Below are 22,419 nucleotides of genomic sequence, written 5' to 3' on the forward strand. Positions count from 1 at the left end.
CCGTAAAGTAGTTTTTCAAAGTAACCCTATAAACTTCACAAAGAATGATGATAAAGACCATAAAGTCAAGTCTTTATGACTTAAAAAAAAAAAAAAAAAAAAAAACCACAAAAAAGAAAGCATTTCTTTTCATTCCATCTCTACCTGTAAAAAAATTAACCAGTGAAAATCACCTCCTCACCAGTAATTCCCCACTATTGTCATAAACAGATATTGTATGCACCAAAAAAAATTTAGCAAAAATGCTTCTGGCTTTAATGTTCACTTTGAAAATATTGAGAAATGGAGCCTCATAAGTTATTCATAAGATCAGAATTAATGCAGTCACTATTCCTGGCTTCTGATTAAATGCTGTCTTGTAACCTAGTAACACTGGCAATAATGACCAGATAATAATTTTCTGCGAATTGAGTCAATGAAGGGAAGCTTTGATATGTCAAGTTGCAACATTACTTGCCCAACAGAAATATGTCTGGAAACCCAGTCACAGTTGTGAACACAATTGTCTTCTGTGTTTGTATGAGATAGTGCATCCAGACAAAGTCCATTTCTAATGAGAGATTCATTCTCTCTCTTCCACTGTGATAGTTAATACAGAGGGAGATGGTGATGAAGGAACAGAAATTTTCAATCTTAGAATAATAAAAAAAGGAATTGTAAGTGAGGGGTTTTGTTCAACCGGTCCTCACTGACAGTAGTGGACAGAATTCACTGAATATGACGTTGAGCTGTAGATCCTCTGATAGACTTCCATATATTATACAGGACTACAAAAGTGTATAAAGTTGTGTCACTCATCACTAGTATCTTATCTTGCTAGAGGCTTCAATATAAGAAACAAGCAAAAGACACTGAGAAAAAAATCATATTAGTATTGCCAGTTTAAGATCAGAGTTGCGTAAGAATCCCCAGCAAATTCCAGAATTAATCCAAAATCTTTATTCTCCTGAAGCTAAACCACAAAAAGGTCAGTTTTTGAAATTAGCCAGAAACTACCTGGGATAAGAAAAAAAAATAAACACAAAGAAAAGTTAGTAAAGAAAAATGCAAACACACACGTGTGCACACACACACACACATATTTGTAGACCACAGAGGTTCAGAAATCATAAACCATTGAAATGGAATCACTGAAGCAGAGAAAAATCTCAGAGAATAGATGTTATACAATAATTACTCAGATTATGCGTAAATTAAAAAGAGTCCTACTTGTGGAAGGCAAAGGGGGGAAAAGGCAATGAAAGGAAAGCACAAAAGGCCAGAAAAGTATTAAATTTTATAGAAGAAGTTGCCATTGCCACAGGGGGAAAAGGAAAAAAATAAAAGGAAAAAAAAAGAAGAAGAATAAAGGAAGGATTAGAATCAGCCTGAATCCTGAGGACAGCCATTAGGGAGAGGCAAAAGAGTGGGAACCCACTAGATAGATGTGTGGATGGATGCGAGGCGGCCGAGGAGGGGCCGTCAGGAGGCTGCTGTGGCGGCGCGGCGCCGGCAGCCTTGCCCCGGGCTGCGCGGGGCGGGGGCCGCGGGGAGGGCGCGGGGCGCTCCGCGGGGCCGGGGCGAGGCGGGGCGCTGCCGGCTGCCGGGCGGGGATGCGGATAAACGCGGGTGGATGATGGGGAAGGGAAAAGCGGGAGCAGCGGCTACCAGAGCCGCGGCGTGCTGGGTGCCGGCCGCGTGCTGGCTGCCCCGGGTGTGCCTCCAGCCGGAGCAGCCGCGGTGTAAAGAAGGAGAGGGTGCGGTGCGGTGCGGCGCGGCGCGGTGCGGCGCGGTGCGGGTAGCAGCCGCGGCTCCCGGGCTCCCGGCTCCGGCTGCAGAGCGAGGGGGCAGGGAGGGTCATAACAGCTGGAGAGGAATAAAATGCATTAAAAAATAAAAAATCTTAAAAAACCAATCCACCTGGAAGGAGGATGGGGAAGGGGATGAGAAGGAGAGAGGAGAGGATGGGGTCAGAAAGTGGTGGATGGAAGAGGCTGGTGTCTTGGGTTAGAGGAGCAGGAGATCAGAAGACAGCTCTCGCCAACTTGCCCTCTTGTCTTCACGCTCCGGGGCAGAGGAGTGAAGAGGAGAATCGGGAGGAAGGTGGAGAGGAGGAGGAGGAGAGCGGGAGGAGGGGGGTCCTTGCGCGCTTAGGGGTAGGGGCGAGCGGCGATGTGAGATGGCACTCACATAAACACACATCCATATCATCCATACATCCGCACGCGTCCAGGCAGGGGCGGGCAGAGCCTCCGCCGCCCCCCGGGAGCAGCCGGGGGAGGCGCCTCGGTCCCCCCGCCGGGAGGGGGCACGGCGGGGCCGGGAGGGGCTCGCGGGAGCTGCCGGCGCGGATGCCTTCACCTGGGGCTTTCCATCACTGAGCGAGCCGAGGAGAAGAGGCGGTCGGGTCTGGAGAACTACCTCTGGATGGTTTAAAAAAAAAGAGAGAGGAAAAAAAAAAAGGGAAAAAACCCAACTCTGCAATCATCTGCTCCCCCAGGCTCAGCACCATAAGGGACTACTATATTTGAGGCTGTCAAGAGGATGGGAGAGAGAGACTGAGTCAGGGCGAGAGAGACGGTGCCACAGCATCGGTAAGTGTCTTTGCCGTTCCCCCAGCTAGGCACTGATTTCACTGGTTAGACTTTGGAGTGTGTGCAGATTATTTGTTGTAATATCTATCGCAGCATCTCTGTGAGCAGTCTACTGTGAAGCCAGCAATGGTGAGAGATCCCATTTTTGGGCTGCAGGTTTATGTGTTTTGCTTTTTTGTTTTGAATCTTATGTTGAAATTGTCATAATTGAGCAGAAAAGTTGAAGTAGAAATTACTGCGATCTGCTATATGCTTCCTGTCATTTAACTGGGGAGTAAACTACTGCAGTGAATGAGTTGTGAAGAAAGATGTACACATCTTTTAGTACAAATACATACTCTAGAGAAGGAATGCCTATTCAAATGTGCTAATTTTTTTATATTTGGGAGAGCTACCATGCTAATGCTTGAGGGTGAATCAGGAAATAACCCAGCGAATTGAGTTAATAGTGATGCACTAAAAGTTGTGTTGTTTGGGAGTTTTGAATGATACTTGGCTGTGGGATAAACAGTTATCTCTGGAATTAGAAAAGTGCAGTGCCAGGACTCTTCTCCTTTGCTGACAGGCAGAGGAGATGGAATTACATAAAGATGCACCGATTTTTTGTCTCTGATGTGAGGACAGTTAATAAGACTATGTGGAATGTCTGTGAACTGGCTAGAAGATGAACTGAGAGTTATTGTGACATAGAGCATGAAACTATATTTTTAAGTTTTTAAGTTAGAAAAGAAAATCCATGACTGCATATGTACTTCTTCAGATGTTTAGTTGCATGTCTATTAAGCTCAGAAATTCAGTGTAACAGAAGTTAGACAAGATAGTGTAATGTGAGTACATAGGACATAATTTTTCTCTGTGTTGCAATATTTCAGAAATGTAGCTTAAAGTTTTTTCAAAGTTGTTTAAATTTTTTTTTGTTTAAAAAGTAGTACTTCCTAGGAATGACACAATTTGAGTTGTTTTTGGTTTTTTAAATGAAGGAACTGGTGCCAAGTTTTTTTTTTTGTTTGTTTGTTTTGTTTTTGTTTTTTTGGGGTTTGTTTTTTGTTTTTTTTTTTTTTTTTTTTGTGGAGTTCCAGCATTCCCCTAGACTTCAGTGATCTGTTGATGAGACCTTGAAGTTTGAAACTACAAATAAATTATACACTCACTATTAGCCAAAAGCTATGGGGGGGGGGGAGGATTCTTGATAATTAAAATTTGAATGATATTTTCCAGTTAATAAAAGTGCCTTTAATTCTTGCTGAGTTATAGTACCACTCCTTCAGAAGTACTTTATGACAATCAATAGTACAAGATCAGTTTACTCAGATTAATATTATTACATGAGTTATTAAAAGAATTAGCAATAACTGAACCATTACTTAAAAAAGCTCAAGTAGAGATCAAAAGCTCTAGTAGAATTTCTAAAAATATATTTAATAAATTTACTTCAGTTACTATAGCATTTACCTACACATTTCAAGTAAAACAAAACAAAAAAAAACAAAAACAAAAAAACACCAAACACCAAAACAAACCCCAAACCCTAACCTCCTCCCTGAAACCCCTTGTCTATCTTGTTATGAGGGAAAACACAAACTCTTGTTTAGCAGTTTGAAGTATGCTGAAAGGAAGACAGAAAACTAAGATGTGAACTATTGTAACTGAGGAATGTTTTATGTACAGTGGCCTTCAGTAGAGATACACTGTTGATATACTATGGGAATAGTTAAAAGATGTGCTTAAGAAGACAAAGTTTCAGAAGACAACAAATATATTAAGGAGTGTGAAGTGTTAAGCACTCTTGATAACAGCTAAGTAGTTTTATAAGTGGACTATTGAACATGCAGTACTTCTGTTTCATACACTTACAAAGCAAATGTCTAAGCAAAGGAAGTCAGAACTCTCAGAGCATGACAGGAAAGTGTGAAGATAGCTAGGGATATAAAAAGTATAGGTTTTAGGGTTTATGGTCAATATGAAGCTGAAGGTCATATTTTGAATTCTACGTTAAAATATCGGGAGAAGGCATCTTAATTTCATTTGATAACGAGGGCTAAGAATGTACTAAGAATGAAAATAGAAAATAAAAACATCTCACTGGCTGATTTCTATTTGAGAATTTGAAAGAAAGCAGCTTTGAAAACAGGTCTTGAGGAAAAATAACATAGTAGCTAAGATAAAGGTGTGATTAAGAGCTCTGCTGTTAGAAAATAATAAAGGGCAACTTTAAGAAAAGCATATCTTGGAGGACTGCTAGCACAGATTCAATACAGGAAGGTCGTGACTGGCAAATTTGCTTGAGTCCCCTGAATAAGTTGCTGACATGGTGAACTATTGGGGAATCAGTGATATGATTTATGGGAGTTTCAGAAAATATCCAGTTCTGTGCTCCACAAAATATTGATTTGGAGAGTAAATTTTTGAAGGAGTGCTGGAATGAATTCAAACCTAACTTAGGCATAGGGACCAGAGGGTGTCAGTAAAGGTAAAGAGCTCTGTATGGAAAGAGGAGGTTAAAAGTATGATGCTTTAAGTGACAGTCTGAGATCCAGGTTTCTTTCCTGCTTGTTGCAAATCAGGTATGTTCAAAAAGGCTTAATCTGATTTGCTAGAAATACAGAAAAATCTGTTCCACTGAACAGATTCAACAGTCTGGATGTTTTCTGATTAGATTATTGATAGAAATATTTATTTTAAAAATTAATGCAAATCTTTACAAAAGACATCTTAGAAATCTGTATGTTAAGAATAAATGTACCAAGGTATTGAGACATGTGAGGTGATTGGTCCAGTGGCATTGAAAAAACAATAGTCCTGACTGATTTTGTCTTTCTGCTTGTAGCCTGCAACACAGATTTTAGTTCCTACAAATGTAATGAAAAATTTGCCACTGTTGGTCTGCTCCCTCCTTATGCTCCTGCTAAAGCTTCTGCATTGTACTTTCTCTCATTTTCAGAACAACCTCAATCATTTGAACAATTTCTTGTTCTCTAAAATGCTAAATAAAATCCACCACAGTTTATACTGCATTCTTAATTCCCTGAGAATCAATGTGAAATAGACATTTGGTTGCTAATACTATATTGGTAGGTGGTTCACAGTATATTTTCTTCCTTCTGTACATGGCTTCTCTGATGCTTTTTCTCAGGGTCTGTTACACCCTGGATTACTAAGTTTTAAGCATTTTACAAGGGAAAAGTTCTCTTTCTGGAAGTGATGGAGTCCCTACAGATTCTTATCTCCTGAGTGATTTTGATCAATAACATTCTATTAGGGGATGGGTTTGCAGATTATGTAATTGTTAAAACTTTATAAGATAAATACGTTCTTATCTTGCTTAAAGATTTCAAAGCCTCATAATGTGTATGTATGTATGTTTAGATGTGTTCACACACACACACACACACACACATATATTGAAGAGCAATGATTCTGTGTCTTTGCAAGCTGGAATAACAGCAACAGTAACATTTTCTAGTTAGTGGAAGGAAATGTAATCTGTTTATTTTTATAATTAATTTCTTGGCTGATTTATGAAAATATCCCTAAGTGTGTGAGCCATAAGAAAATTTGATCTTTGCTCATGTGTTGGTATCTAAAAGAAAGTTCAGAATTTCTCACTATATTTCATAAAGGCAACAAATCAATTCTAAGGTGTTGCAAGTGGATATGTAATAAGGGAAATATTATGTCAGATTCTGTATGTTGTGAATGTAATAAAGCATTAGAATTTTTATCCATGCTACAGCTGATGTTCTTGATTACAGCATGCTCATTCTGTGTAGTCATCCACTCAGACTAGCTCCCAAGCTTACAGAGCCATGAGGTTATGTCAGAATGATGCATGCTGTCATGTACTAGTTACACCACCATAGCTCACCTCTTTACATCTCCTTCAGGACCAAACTTACACGTCAGTCTTGGGAAAAATTGATAACTCTTCTCCATTCCCATACCTAGAAATAGAAAATACATCAAACCCTTTCCATCCATCAGAAAGCTCTTTTGGGAATTTCCTTTTTCAGCATGCTCTTAAAGGTTTTCTTGTAAATGGTGTTAAAACATGATGCTGTCTTTGGAGAACCTTCAGCTGCTGAAACTAAAAGCAGACAAACTTTGTAGGTAGTTCACTGCAGTTTCTGAGGGGGGTAACGAATGACAACTTTTCACTCAACATACAGAGACTTTGGCTTCAGCCTCCTTGGGAGTGAAAATTGTTCTGTTTTTAATAGTTAAAGAGTTACTATATATTTATTGGGACTCCTAGCCTTCAAATAATTTTGATCGAGGCTAAATATATGACCTTGTAATTGATGTAGGCATAGTATCAGACCAGTCTTTTGGGTGTCTTCCCTTACCAAATAGTATCACTTTGCAAGAATTCACAAATCCCATTTTATTTTTGTTTGGTTTATAGTCTTCATTGAGTACATGATAGACATTGCCCAGTGGCTGTGACATTCCTACTATAGGTAGCAACCACCCTGCTATGCATTCAACCAGGAGTAGTGGCCACACAGATGGGCAAATGAAGAAGATTTTTTGGTCATAATAACAGAAGAAACTGATCTAAAAGCATAACGTCCTTATAATAATATTTTGGGAAGATATTCAGGCACTAAACTTGAGAAGTTGTAATTCTTTCTCAGCCATGAAGAGACATATTCAGAAGATATGTTTGCTCCAATATTCTCCCCACAAATGTGCCCTCAAAACTAAATGGTAAATGGGAAGAATATTAACAGAAATTTATGTATGGGAAAGGTGATTAATTATTAACTGTTTAAGAACACATATATCATATGTTCTGAAAGAAGACTTGTTGTCCCATTTAGCTTACTCCACAGACTTCCATATGCCATTTATTCTTGATTATTCTCAGGTTTCTGCATATACTTGATGTGTAATAAACAAAACCACACCAAAATGAGTCATCGAAGTCACAGTATATGCTTTACTTCTTCACAGGTGGTTCTCACAGAGAACATTTTCCAAAAGTTAAGTATTACAGACACCCAAGAAATTACTCTGGAAAGGCTGGAACACTTGGGTGATATGAAGTGTCTGACAAAGTCATTCAACTTCATTGATGTAATCATGATAATTATTTATCTTTACATTTATTCTTGTGATAGCTTGGATGGGGGGCAAGCTATACAGAATGGAGGAAACTGAAAATACTAACAACTTCAAGAACCATTCCTATATAGGATTTTTAGTATGCCTAGAACAAAAATGCAAAGTTCTGGGCATAGAGATGAATTAAAATTCCATTAATTTTGTTTTTCCTATGCTTACTAATTTCTTTCCTATAAGTATTAATTGCCTGAAATACTGTACTACAGCCCTCTTTGTGGACCAAAGTAATGGTATTTAACTTTGTATGTATAGTGGCACTTTAAAAACCAAACCCCCCACCTGTACCTACTGTATAGGTTGCTAAAGTTCAACAATTGTATATAAATTTTATATTATTCTTTTTTACTTTAGCTTATAGGTACATCTTTTCTCATATATTTTAAGAAATGCAGATGCCACTTTAAAATGCAGTTGCCTCAACCATCTAATTCTCATCACGAGTCTCTACTAAATAATATTTAGATTAGAACTCTGATTGCCCTAGATATTTTTTATTAGCAAGGTTCTTTATTCCATTATAAACCTTACTATCATCGTGACAAGTAGGCATGATAATCATAAATCAAGATTGTGTTGCACTGAGGGCTGTAAACAAAAAATGGTCCCTGAATCACAGAACGTATGGCTTTACTTAGACTTCCTTTTTTTTTGATGTTATGTCTGACCTTTGAAGAGCTTATAGCTAAGGGAAGACATCTGTGTTTCACAACCATGCTACCATGAACATGTACAGATGTCTTCAAGATCACCTCCCACCCGAGAAAAAAAGCCCAAGATGCTATCTGCAACACTATGACATGTGTAATAATCACACATAAATGCTACAAAATATCTTGACTATTTTTCTGAAGACTGTAGCAACAGTCCACAATTGCTTCTGAAATGTATACTATTTAGATCCTTTTCTAAATTAAATTACTCTTCAGGTTACCAAAACCTCATGCAGATTAAAACTTATTAAAAACAAGGACTTTCACATGACACTCTTTTAAAAGATAAGTTCTCTCAATTAAGATTTTTTATTTGCTTTTTCATTCCAAAAGTAATTAATTAAATAAAATAAATAATTTACTCACTCTTGTACCATGACCTTATTCTTTATTTGGCTTTTGACTTTTGCACATCTGAGGTGATACAAGGTCTTGATTTTTCAGACTCATGATGTGTAAGATGCTAAAAATGTTCTTACTCCCCTTTAACATATGCAGCGTCATGTATTGTTGCTGCTTACATAAAACTCAGCTCAGGGAATCTGGGAATAAAGCCATGACTTCTCTGGTGTCATAAAGTCTCTCTGATGTGTGTGTGCACAGCTTTTCAACTCAAAACCAACTGTGTAGTATTTCCTCTTTTTGGACTTTAGAAGATATTCCTTGGACATTGAAACAGCTTCAGACCGAGGAAGACTTTCTGTTACATGCTTGTGAAGAGGCATAATTGAAAAATGTATTCCAGATCAGATAACCAGGGAGAATAATTTATTAAGAGGGTCATTGGAATATAAAGATAATTTAGAAAAACATGATATATAGCTGAAATGTCTGCAGTTTTGTTTTCCCCCTTGCATATCACAACTGACTGATTACTAAGATCTAAGTACTTATTTGTCTTATCAATCACTTTGTGCCTGAGTCGTTCACTGATGGGCATAATCCTCTGTTTGTGACTTCAGAAGGCATCTCTGGAGGAAATTTGAATGTCATCAGCAACGAATTGAGATATTACTGAAAGCATCAGGTAGGAGGAAGATGTTAGCACAAGGGCCATATTAATCAACAAGTGGAAGAAAATAAGCAGCATCAAAGCAAAACAATTCAGTTGAATTTGGATTAAATTCTTGCATTATTTTCTAGAAAGTAGAAGCAAGACAGACTGATTGGTTCAAATAATGCGAATTCCCAAAATTCTTCCCTAGAAAATAAATGCAGGTTGAGAAAATTGGGAAGCATTAAGTGTATAGGAACACTAAAGAGTCTACACTTGAAAGGTCATTACTTAATGTCTGTTATCTCTGTAAGTTTTCATTAAGTATCCATAAATTACTATCAAGATTCTTTCTCTGTCAATCTTTGCAAAATAGTTCCTTTGAAGCAGCACAACTTTAATTGTAAAGGAATTTGCCAAGGATTTCTTTCAAAGCTTACAAAAATATGTTGAAATTATAAACAATATGTGCATGATTATATAGGATTATAGGATTTGTGAATGAGAATAATGTGTGAGAGAAAGAAAATTTATCATAGTTTTTTGTTATTTTGTTTCAACAGAAAATGATTAGTAGTTTCATATGCCACATTCTGCATCAAATAAAAGCTGGCATATGAGAAAATACAGTCAGTTGAACACTCCTGATGTTTATTGAAGATAATGTCTATATCAAAAATGGCATGCTAGTTTCATATATTATCTAAGATTTAAAAAAAAAAGCAGGCTTTTTTTCTGAGGATTGGTTTAAAGTCAAAACAGTGTGGGTTATGAGAAACTTCTCTAAAATGTGTAATGGACTCACTTGCTCTTTGAAACCTACAGTAGAGTAACTGAGAAGCTCAGGGGATCCCAAGTTTATCTAAAAACTACCTGTAGGTGGTATAATAAGATCTAGAATATTTTGCAGTGGAAAAAAACAGACTATAAATAGCTATATGTAAGGCAGTGATTTAGGACATTTTTTATTATTTCTGGGTTTTATATAGAATTGTAATGATATAACAGCAAAGCAAATACAAAGGTTTACCTTCTATTGAGACTTTCTTTGAATTGGCTGAGAAAAACTTCATCTGTTAACTTGAAAATAAAAATTAAACAGAACAAAATCAACTTCCAGCATCAAGCACACTAAACACAGAGTTGTTTTACTTTATAATATAGGCCAGATTTTAAGGCAACTAAGAGATATAGGAATTCTTTTCATTTTTTTTAGAAGACAGACACTTTATCAGATTATGAACAAAGGTCCTATTGTAGGACATTTTTATTACTTTCTACTAAATTTTCTGTTATTAATTACTGTGTATAAAGATATTCTTGGATTTGTATATTGAGTTATAATTATTACTTCTTAGTGTAGTCTGTTTTATTGTCATTTTCCTTTTATTTCCTCATCACCTGAGGTTTTCCCACACGTTGGCTGGCATGAAATTAGTTTTTTCATTTGTATGCTTGGTTTGCCTTTTCTGTAATTTGTATTTTATTGCTAATGTCAGACAAAGAAGGAGATGAAGGAAGTATTGAGAACACAATCCTTCATCAGTTCCTATTGCCATTTATAAAGGCAGTAAATAAATGTATTCTGTTATTGCAGTAAAGTCAGAGTCCTTGTGCCTTGAGATGCATTAAAGAGACTCTCTAGCACTCCAAGAACTGCCAAATTAGATGATGCCAAGGGAAAAGAAAGAAAAAAGGAATAAGAAAAAAGCACTTTCACATAAAATTCACACTGCATTTAACAAGCATAAGAGAAAAACACTTATCCAAAGCTGAAAGTACAGGTCACTAGAGCTTGAGTTTAAGAGCAAGGCTTTTCACTGAGTGGCTGCAAACACAGGCCAGGGAATGCAGAAACTGTGAGAACTATGCAGTGATGGATCCCCTTTTCTCTGCTTGGTGCTGAGTGAGGGGAAGAAGGGGGAAGTCCACATAAATTATTCACCTTTTGTGTCACAGACTTGCACCTGCAAATGGATAATCCCTCTATCAGTGTTGTGGAGGGTCACAGAGCACACACACAAAATGCTGTTCTAAGTTATTGAGGTTTTTTGATATACTGGGTAAAAGCTCTCACCTGAGCACCACTGAGAATCAGGTATTGTGCCTATCAGCCTGTCAAGTTATATTTCTCCAAAAAATACTATAGTTACCTGTATGAAATGTTTGGGGCATAGAGTAAATTTTTAATATTTCTTCTCACTCAAAGCATGCATTTAAAGAGTGTCTTTTTGAATATAATGAAAGCAAGCAGATAAAATCTATTGGCCACTAGCAGCTGCTGATTGCTGTTTTCATTAACAATTTGTGCATCTCTCTGATGCCTCTTCTAGATCTCTTTCATCATTGCCTCAATAGGGTCAGATCCTCACATTTTGCCTTGTAATTGTCATCAGGCTTTTGTGGCTAGTCTTTACTCAGAAGGACTCAAAACTATCAAGAGACAAATTCTCTGCTGACATAAGCAAGTTCAGCAATGCTAAATTTGGTGGAATCCTGACTGCTCATCTTAAGACCGCTTCCCCACCCTGAATTTTCCTGCAATCCTCTACCAAGACTTCTCTATGAAACATATTTTGCCACTGGCAGTGACTTAGGAATTCTAGGTTGGATTTAAAATCCAACCAAATATATTCTGGCTATGCTAGTGACAAGCAGAGCTGCACAAAAATTACCCATATTTGTTCTGTAAGTGTCCATCTGCAGCAATGATGATTTTCTGCCTAAATATTTTATTCTTCTGTGAATGTGCAAAAATATTATTTTTTCCCCTCCTGCCGGTTCTGCTGACAAGCAGAACTTTTTCATACAGCTCTATAATTAGGCTCCAGAGTCCTGTGGAGACACACAGCAGAGTGGTAGGCTTTATATTCTGCAACACTCAAAAGTTGCAGTTCCCAGACCTGTGTGCTCCCACCTCTTTGCAAGCTATAACTAGACTCTTCCATTCCCTTTGGATCGGTACCCCCATGTCTAACAAAAATGAGAATTTTCAGTGTTTCTAGCCCTAAACTGCAATTCAACACTCAACCACTGTGTGAAACTTTTGACAGAAAGGAATGGAGTTTCGGGTCATCATGGAAAATACCAGCTGATGGATCTTGTATTACTTCAAGTAGTGCAATAAAACTATAAAATTTATATAAAAACTTATAACTCTAATTGTATTTTTACACAATTCTTTACAGCACGAATGTGAATTTTTGTTGTGGCTTTTGTCACATTACAGTATTCCTAATCACAAAACCCAATGATGGTGTTCCTATAGCAAAATATAGCTGTAAAGAAATAGGTCACTAGTAGAAGTTGTATGTGGAACATTATATATTGCTATCGTATGGCCTTTGGGACACCTTCCATTTTCCTTTAAGAAAGCCTTCAAGCCATTTAGTGTTCAAACACAATACTTTAGAGAACATGAATATTTCCTACTTCAAGCCAAAGATAGCCACAAACACCAGTAAATTGGTAACATTACTTTTACCTCCTAAAAATGATTAACATCGGAGATTTCACAATTAATAATCTTCTCTCCAAACCATTTAGAAATATGAACTGATATGATTTTCTTAGCTTTGTATTGATGCAGTTTGGAGAAAAAGGTTTTCACATTACAGCTAATGTGAGTTGTTGCTTAATCTTAGCACTGCTAACAGCAAGAAAATTTCCTGTCCTTAGCTCATTTTTACAGATCTAATTAATAATGTAAACAGTTGAGTCTGCCTGCTTGAAATAAAATAATTAGCAGAAAGCAAACAAACATTTTAGGTTTCACTTTATCAATGGTGTGGTGTCACTTTAAATATTTAATGTTTTGTTCTGAGTGACCAATCATTTCTTAAAAAGTGCCTGATTACCCTGACAATTCAAGCAAGAAAGCTGAGCTATGAGAAAAGGTAGTCTCCTGTAACTGCTTCTGACCAGCAAGGGCTACAAGAAATGATGTGTTAAAATGAATGTTGAAAATGAGGGTATGTAAAGGTAGACCTGTCAGAAAAGGAATGGTAAAAAATCAGGGAGGAGGGCAAGAGAATAGAAAAGTATGTAATGCAGCTCAGTGACTAACTGATTAGTTAGATCTTTGTTTGAGGTCTTACAGGAGACAAACGTCTCATGTACATTTAAATCTCAGGTAGTGATTTACTCCTCTGTATATTCAGGGCAATAAAATTAAAAAAAAAATATCTCTCTTAGTCAAATTTATTGGCTTTTTCTTCTAAATATTGTTGTTCTGGGGAAGAGCAGACCCAGACCCTGCCAGGAAAGCAGTCAGAGCTTATGTGTTGAGCATGCTGAAACCAGTAGTGATTGCAGCTTTGACCCAGGGAAACAAGTACACATGTTCTGAGAAACTTCGTACACAATCTTAAACTAAGCCTACACTCAACAAACCTTGACTGCATTTCTGTGAAGGAATCTTAGGTGCAGTCCTGAACAAGTACCTTGAAGAAAGGAATGCTAACTACACTTAATCTTTACTTCATGGCATGGAATAGTACTTTTGGATTATAGCCATTTTGTACTTCTATCAGAAACATTCAAAAACACATTCCTTAATCATAAAAATGTCCTTATTTTTGTAGATTATGTCTAGTAAACCCCAATATCTCTTTTTTTATCTTTCTTATTATAAAACTCACAAATATATTGAATATTTGACAAACACATAATAAAGTTTTTAAACAATCTCTTTGATTCAGTCAAATATAGTACTCTTTCAGTGGCATAAAATATGCAGAAAAATGGGTCTCCATTTGTTTTCTCCAGGAGACTAAATAGAGATGCAACCAGTGCCATGTGAGGTTAGTGAATAATATTATTTTCTGGCTGGTGTAAACCCAAAAAAAATCTGCAAGGTTCTTACTGCCCACTTTGATAAATTAGCTCTATTACTGCAGCCCATGATGAGGCTTCTGAGCTGTAACCCACAAGAGTTTTCCCTCCAGCTCTTTTTGTTAATCATGATCATATTTAGAGACTTAACTGTTTTTTATATTTTGCACTGGATTTGCAGGATTGACAAGAAAGCCACAAAAATATTTGCTTACCTGCAGTGTTTGGTACAAAACCCACTGCACAATGTTTAATATGACTCCCTGGTGTGTTATTTGTGTAAGGTAACTTTCTAGAGAAAGATCAAGCTTTGGTTTTACTTTTCAGTAGGGCATGCTGCCTTCAACACATTAAAGACAGTGCTGCAGGTCCCTTTCCATGTGAGTAGGAGAAGTTCCCTGGAAGTGTGCTCTAAAGTGGCAGGAGGTTTTGATAGGGTTTGGCTACAGCCTCTGTGGGAAATTGGCTCCATCTCATCCTTGTGCTGGGTGGGAGATTTTCATCTCTCAGTGACACCATGTCTTGATTTGACACAGAAGGAGAATTTTTTCCAGAAGGAAAAGGTCAATTTAGATATTGACCAATTGAAAGTAGACACACCTCTGAGAACACAGAGGGGTTAAAAGCAGAATTCCCAGGGGAACTCGCTCTCTTTGGTTCCGGTCAGCGTGCAGTGCAAACCTCCCCTGCCCAGCCACGAGCTGGGTGGGGGAGGGGAAGCCCCCATGGCCTGAGAAAGGTAGGCCGAAAGCCCCAAGGGTGGTGGAAGGACTGGAACCGGGCTAGCCCCTGCAGATGGAAGGGTGGAAGAAATCTGGGATGTCTCCATTTCCCCCACCCAGAGTTTCTCTCCCGAGAGGGAGAGAGAAAGAGACATCGGCAGTTCTGTCAGCAATTCCACCGCGAGAAAGGAGGAGCGGGGGGAGCTGCAAGGTGCCCAGTTGTGTGGGAGTTGCTGGATGTCCGGGCATCGAGCCATCCCGAGAGTTCGGATTTTTAACCCTTCCTTGAGAAATGAAAGCTTTGTGAATTTTCCTTTCCCCTCCTTGGTTTGAAAGAGAGGAAGAGGGACACCTTGGACCCTGGGATGTTAGAAGGAGGAATTCTAGATGGGAGGGGGACAAGGAGTGGCTTTTGGCTGGACTTTTCCGTGTTAGCCACAACCTGAACCAATCTTCTCCTCCAAGAGGGACTGTTTTTTTCTGAGGATGCCAGTGAGTCAAGAGACCTGCTTCAGCTGGGAAAAAGACAAAAAGTGGAGTGAACGGAGAAAAGGTTAGGGGGTTTGTGGTGGCGCCCCCTGTCCTGGAAAGGAAAGAGAAGAGAAGAAGATCTCTGTTCTTGAGCCCTCGGCCCCAGGGGAAAATGGGGGGGACTGTGGTCCCAAACAATGAAAAACTGAACTGTTGTTTTCTCCCCTCTTGGCAAGGCATCCTTGAAAGGAAAAGTCCTAAAAGCAGTCTGTCCATCCATGCATTGGTGGTGAGAGCACTGTGCATGGAAAGGAGAAGGGTCACCATGGCAAACTTTTCTCCGGGCGGTGCCATGTGTGACATGGAAGCACAGGATGTGGAGCTGTGTTTCTTGGGGAGTCTGTGGCACAGGAGAGACTCTGTTCCCTCGATGGACTGAGTATTGATTGTCTGGAGGGTGGAAACCTGATTGGGGTCCAGATTGTGTCTCACTGTGGTTTGTTGGAGTTGGGTGGTGGGGGGAGGAATGCTTTGCAAGGTTTTCATTTGATCTTTGTGTGTTTTTTTTTTTCCTTCTTTAGTTTTTTCTTTTGTAGTAGTAGCTTAATAAAGTTTTTTTCAGTTATTAAGCTTGGGCCTGCTTTGCTCTGTTCTAGATTCCACTTCACAGCATTCAAGGGAGGGATCACATTTTCATGGGGGCACTGGCATTGTGCCAGTGTCAAACCATGACACACCAACACAACAGCACTGAAGCATTAGCTATCTGAACCACTGTCACTATTTCTTTTTTCCCTTTGGAAACAATCAACAAATTATCACAGTCATTTAACAAAAGGGAGACTTAAAGGAGCTTCCAAATTAAGTGATTCTATTTTTTATTTATTCGTTTGTAGTAATCTTTGATGACCACATTTGGATGCTTATTTATTAATGAAAGTCCAAGGGTGGATGTGAAAAAATAAACACTTTATTTTGTTCAAATATTTTATGTCTTTTACATACTTTATCTTTTCCAGATTAAAAATGTTATTTTGCTGTATTAAAAATAAAATTCCATTCCTGACTGGCAATTGTCATAAAACAGAAAAACCTATTTTTAATCCAGTTCATATATTAACCACAACTGGTTCTGAGCAAAGACCTCATTTTCACACTGTATCTATTCTTCCATCTGTAGAAACTGATGATGCAAGCATAAGGGAAGGAGTCTGTTAACTGCTCATCCTCTCTTCATGGCTTTTTATGTGTCACAGAAAACTCTAAAACTGGCAACAAAAAGCAGTTAGAACAGATCACTTTGTTGCCAAGGTAATATAATCCATGAGCTTTCAGAATAAGCAGATTTATTGTATGATATTTAATGTTCATGACTGACTAAGAAAAAAATTGTAACAGCTTTTCATGGGAGATAAGGTGCACCTCTTTTGGAGTAGCAGTTTACAATTTTTGGGTAGTTTGTAGAGCCTATACTAGATGAGGTGTGCACCTCAGAGAGGTACACACCTCTTTAATTAATCAAGACTGCCAAGCCAAATGCCTCTGCATCCCAAGCTGTTATTTTAAGTGCATGTATGCATGAGTGCACAGGAAAAGGCAATATCAGATTTTTTTTCAGATTTGCAAGTAAAATTCAAAATATTTTGAATTGTGATGGTCACCTGTAATTTCTGAGACATGACTGTCCTCAGTAAGGGAGAGTGACCAGGAAACAGTCAATTTTCAAGCATTCAATCTCAACTGGGATTTTGTTTGTCTTATTTGTAACTTCTGCTACCAGTATATAAAAAATATGACTTGAAATTTTGATTAATATGTTTTTTACTGCACCATTAAGCTTGTCTAGTTTACTAGCAGCATGGGGAAACTCACAAATACAACATTTTTTCTGCTCTCCAAATACAAATAAACAAGCTTGTGCAGGCATCCTCAAGGACCTGCATCCTGAAATACATTTATAGAAGTTAATGTTCAGAGGATATTTATGGGAAAATTGAAGTAAATCATGTCAAGATTCATATTACCAAGGTGCTGAATTGGGGGAAAGAATTCATTTTAGTGGAGATAAAATATCTCTCCAGCCAGAGAAAGAAGATACTCCAGAGCACTGGACTGAACACAGGTGCCTTGTCATTGAAACCTCCATGGTTTTCAGCCTGTCCACTGTGGCTCTGTGAGCGAGTGTTCCCCTTGGAACTGAAGTTTTAGGAGAGGAATTCACAGCACAGTAAATACCGATGATCTTTCTCAACTCTCATCTACCTCATTCGTCAATGTAATGAATCTATATATGCTCAAGGTTTTAAAAGATAATGTGGCTTGCTATTGGCTCTAATGGGGACTTTTTTTTTTAAATAACACGGAGTGTTGCAGTTCAGAGTAATTTTATTTCAATATGTTCATTTTTCATGTAAACAGTGGTCTGTTGCCATTTGGTCACATACACGCTGTTTTGCTACAGAAGCTGTTCATCAAATTGTTGACATTTCATTTTAGTGCACATTTGGAAAACAGATATTGTTGGTGGTGATGTTGTTTCGCTTTGACTTGGGAAATGCCGTATAGTGTATGTGAAAGCTCTGTGCACTTCAAGGAGTTTTCACCCAGACAAAAATTCCCAGACATTTTAGAAGGAAAATTAGACACTTCATCCCCAACTTCTTTCACACCAAGTGCAGCCTGCAATAATTGCAGGCAGAGTTAAAACAAATTAATAGAAGCACTTCCTCACACAGCATGAGGTCACTCTGAGGAGTACAGTCACATAGTTCATGGATTTGATTTTTTAAAGGGCTGGATAATTTTATGACCAATAATAACATTTTTAGTTTTGCATGCTAAGTGAGGTATAATTGGATTTCCTGCTTCATAGCATCAGCTACAGGGTCACTACATCACTACAGAGGCCAGGAAAGGATTTATTTACACAGACCAACATATGTTCACACTCATGCACACTTCTGCATGCAACAATGAATTTCAGTGATGTGTACCAGGGAATTCTCTGAATTATTGTGCCAGTAGCTCTGAATAGTTCAGGCCGGCATCTACATCTCAACAGGAGCCATGCAGAGGAACTGCAGTAATTGCAATGCATGTGGAGCATGTGAAAATTGTGGGCACTTTGTCCATTTTTCAAATGGACAATGGCAAGTCTGAACCTCCTCACAGGAGGAAAAGAATTTGTGTAAAGTCCAGCTTCTAATATTCAGAAGGCTTCTGGCAATATGAAAGCTTCAGTCGATACCAGAGTGGCAGCTGTTGGCTGTAGACACAGTCACTAAAATGGGATTGTGTTTCATTAGCACATCCTTCTTTCTCCTATCATGGTCATTTCAGAAATCAACAGGAATATAAAAATAGGGGAGTATATCATAGATGCACTTTTAAAGTGCTATTTTTTTAGTAATTCTATTGGTGAAAATTAAAGATTGATCTGAAAATTCAGACAATAATTGCTGCAGAGAAAATCCAGGCTATGAGTATGACAAAGTAGCACATGAAGACTCTTTTTATTTTACGATTTTTCCTAACATGTTATCTACACTGGCACATGAACCTATGAAATAATAGGCTGAATAGTAAGGTTATTAGAGGTATCATATATCATTATCGGCTTTCTTGGCTACCAGAGTAAGATCTTGAAACCTTTTCTATCACAGAAACTAACTGTAGAATAGGAGAAGGGTCAGACACCAGACAGAAGCCAAAATATGTATGCTCAGCATGCAGATGCTTAGAGCATGCCAGAGGCAAGCAGTGATGACCAGGACAAGCCCTATATCCTGTTGACGCCACCACAGTTTGACCCAGTCATTAACAGTGCATGTCACTGAATCTCTTCTTTAGAGAGTTATGTTTTTAAAACAAAAGTACAACACTCATTCTGTTGAAATGCAAGAGGATAACTTTCATTACTGGACTGTCTGTAGTTTGAGCCATCCCCCACGTGTGAGTCATGGGTTCAGTTTTGTGAAGGGGCCAGGGAATGGGAAAACGCACAGGTATGTTGCCATTGCATGGTTAGTGGTCTCTGATTTGTGCAGGAAGGAATTAGCTTGTTTCTGCTGAATGGACACAGAGGAAGCTTCCAGCTGAATGCTGTAGAAGGTTTCATTGCTCCTAAGAATTGAATCAATGGGAGGGAGTGCTCTGTTCTGCTGCCAGAAATGTATCTGCTAAATAGAAAATAATCAAACAGTCAGCAGTAGATCCAAGCACTCCACAAACCTTAGTTTCTATGGTCTCACAAGGACTTATTTAGTTTATCTCCAGTTGCCGTTTCATTTACTTTAGAACTAATAAGGAAAGGTATGAACTGCAGTTCATACCTCCAACAAATCAGCCTCTTGCAGATTGCCTCATCCCTAGCCAGCCTGCCTAGGTTGTATTGTAAAGTGTGGTTTTAGGTAGCACACTCATAACTGAAAAATTACAGCTAGAAGCATCCCCTTTTACTTACAGTCTATTCCTCTTACACAGTGGGCAATCTGTTCAGACTTTTGCAATAAACTCTAATTGTACAAGGAAGCTCAAACTAATAAAGTGTGTGTGATCTTACATATCACAGAATGGCAAAGTTGGAAGGGACCACAGTTGACAATCTGGTACAGCCTCAATCAAATGTAAATTATGAACTGGATGATGCAGGTGATATTTCAATTTTCTGAAGAGTGGTAGACAATAAAAATGCAGAAGAAGTATAATTACATAAGAGCCAAAGATAATTTTATTACCTTAATTATAGGCTTGATATCAATAATTATTTGACTATGATGAAACTATCAAAAGTATGTTAAACAGAAAGTAGGCCAGAATATTATTATAGCAAGGTGAGTCCAGAGGGCAGACTGGAACAAAAAAAAAAAAAAAAAAAAGCTGTTTAATTTTATCTGTGAAAATTTCTGACTAGTCATATAGAGAGTATTGGAGAATCAAGGGAAAAGCCCTTCCAATTCTGTGAAAGGATAGGGCAAATTTGGTCATTATGTAGATATTTTTTCTCAAAGACAACAATTTACCTCAAAGAGCATCAAAAAGCAGTATATTTGTAGGATAATACAGAGAAAATGCATCAGTAATGGGTAGAAAATTTAATTTATACAGAGATAATAATTTTTCTTGTTTTGTTGAATCCATTTGTAGGATTCTGCACCAGAAAGAATGTTGAGGAAAACCGTCACCATAGACAAAAACCCAAACAGATTGGAATACATGTCAGGAGAACCACTACAAGAAGACAAAAGGATTAGATGGCGTTTTTTATGACAGAAGTACAAGGGAATTGTGTATGATATTTCAGACTACATGGTCTGAATTCTGTTGAATTCTATTCTGTGTAATTCAGGACTCCCCATACTTAAAAAATTGGGCCTCCAAATTAAATACTGTGTTTTGCCTAATTGTTACTGAAAGCCAAAGATAAAGCAGAGCATCTGGAATGGTATTATGCAGATTCAAACAAGCCCATGAGATTTCATTCTATTTTAATTTTTGGAAAGGCATCATTTAAAAAGGAAGGATGAGAGTGAAAAAAGCAACAGATTATCCTAATTACCTATTTTCTTTCAATTATAAATATATACTAGTTTATGCCATACAACATTTTCATGTAAGAGAATTATCCACAGGGAAATGGGTTGTATATGTGTTTGTACTGGGTATCACTGTAGCAGTGTCATTTTCTGTCTACTGGTGGTCTAGAAGATGATGGCAAATGTGTTATAACTCATCCCAAATGAAAGAACTGTACTTCCTTTCCAGACTTTCCTGAATGTTTGCTTTCTTTTATTCCTCATTTTATTGTTTTAGAACCCCAAACCAAAAGTAATTTCCAGTAAAAAATATAAGTTTGTCCTTTGTGTATGGAAAGCATAATTAAATTACTGATGTTTTAAAAGATGGAGTTTAGATCCTATTAAGGAGATTTCTATTTGTATTGATGAATTCATTTGACATCTGCTTACTATGTAAAATATTGCTGCTATCATCTAATGACCAGACATTCTGGCTCCATTCACTGGAAGTGTCATTCAATAGCTGCTCTTTAGCACTAAATGTTGCATTACGCAGAACGATGGAGTATTACGAATTTAATATATTTTAATTATTTTTTCTAATGTCGTGATTGAGCATTATGAAGCAGGTGTTCTGTAACAGGCAAACACAGTGCATTATCTACAAAGCAATTTTATTAAAATTGTTAGAAATGTTTGTGTCTGAAATATCTGAAAGCTTTAAAATTCATGTAGGGATATTATCCTCTGCCCAGTCATTTCCTTGGAATACAAATGCATGCAAATTTTAATTTCCTTACACACAAGAATTTTTCAAGAGAAGATGAGTGTTCCTTATGTTTTTCCATTTCATTTGCAAATTTTCTACTTTAGCATTCTCTCTGCCATTTTTGAATGCTAACAAAAATATCCTATAAATCAATAGAAACACTGCCAGGAGTTGGACTGCCACATCTTGCTGGACTCTACATTATTTTTATGAGGTGCTGTGTGCATTCACTATGTGTTGATTCCACAGCACATGAATTGGACTGCAAATAAACTTGCAGTTTTGGATTAAGAAGATGCTCAACAGGAATAACACCAATAAATTACTCTTTAAATAGGAGGTAGACTAACTGAGTTACTCAATAAGTAATACTATTTGATTTGGGAGTTTTTTGCAGTAGTGTGAGAACATTCCCCTTGGACTTTTCCTCAGAAAAGACTGACATTATGTTTCAGTGAAGAAGGAGAGAAAATTACCACAGCCCTACCCTTGCATCAAGATTAAAAGCCTTCCTCTTTAATGTGCTCAAGCATAGTGAAATGTTGGGGTAGGAGGGAAGGAGGAACTTGGATTGAGTGGGAAAGTGGATGGTGATTCTCTAACAATGCTGCTGGCAGAAAGCTGTGGGAAAAGGCAAGAGGCCCGAGGAGTGACAGAAGGCTTGTTTACATATGCCCTTGTGTTAGGTAGGTGGTTTCAAAGATTTA

At 37.8% G+C, this 22,419-nt stretch overlaps 1 protein-coding gene and 1 long non-coding RNA gene across 9 annotated transcripts in view; one reads left to right on the plus strand and one right to left on the minus strand.

The window, feature by feature from the left end:
- The first annotated feature begins 1,588 nt into the window (after positions 1–1,588).
- The window catches only part of CNTN5 (contactin 5), a 592,231-nt gene continuing 571,400 nt past the window's right edge, over positions 1,589–22,419 (plus strand). For 2 of the 8 annotated variants that reach the window (XM_021529320.4, XM_085593302.1), the window contains exons 1-2: positions 1,790–2,082; positions 2,480–2,573. The gene's annotated coding sequence lies outside the window, so the exon portion shown is untranslated. The other 6 variants (XM_077781341.2, XM_021529322.4, XM_085593275.1 and 3 more) reach the window with 5 other exon arrangements.
- The window catches only part of LOC110470011 (uncharacterized), a 32,747-nt gene continuing 29,909 nt past the window's right edge, over positions 19,582–22,419 (minus strand). The window contains exon 3 of the long non-coding RNA XR_002465338.2: positions 19,582–19,605. This is a non-coding gene — a long non-coding RNA (uncharacterized LOC110470011). The remainder of the gene's footprint in view (positions 19,606–22,419) is intronic.

The sequence above is a fragment of the Lonchura striata genome, chromosome 1, assembly GCF_050655825.1.
Source record: "Lonchura striata isolate lonStrDom1 chromosome 1, ASM5065582v1, whole genome shotgun sequence".
NCBI classification, from domain to species: domain Eukaryota; kingdom Metazoa; phylum Chordata; class Aves; order Passeriformes; family Estrildidae; genus Lonchura; species Lonchura striata.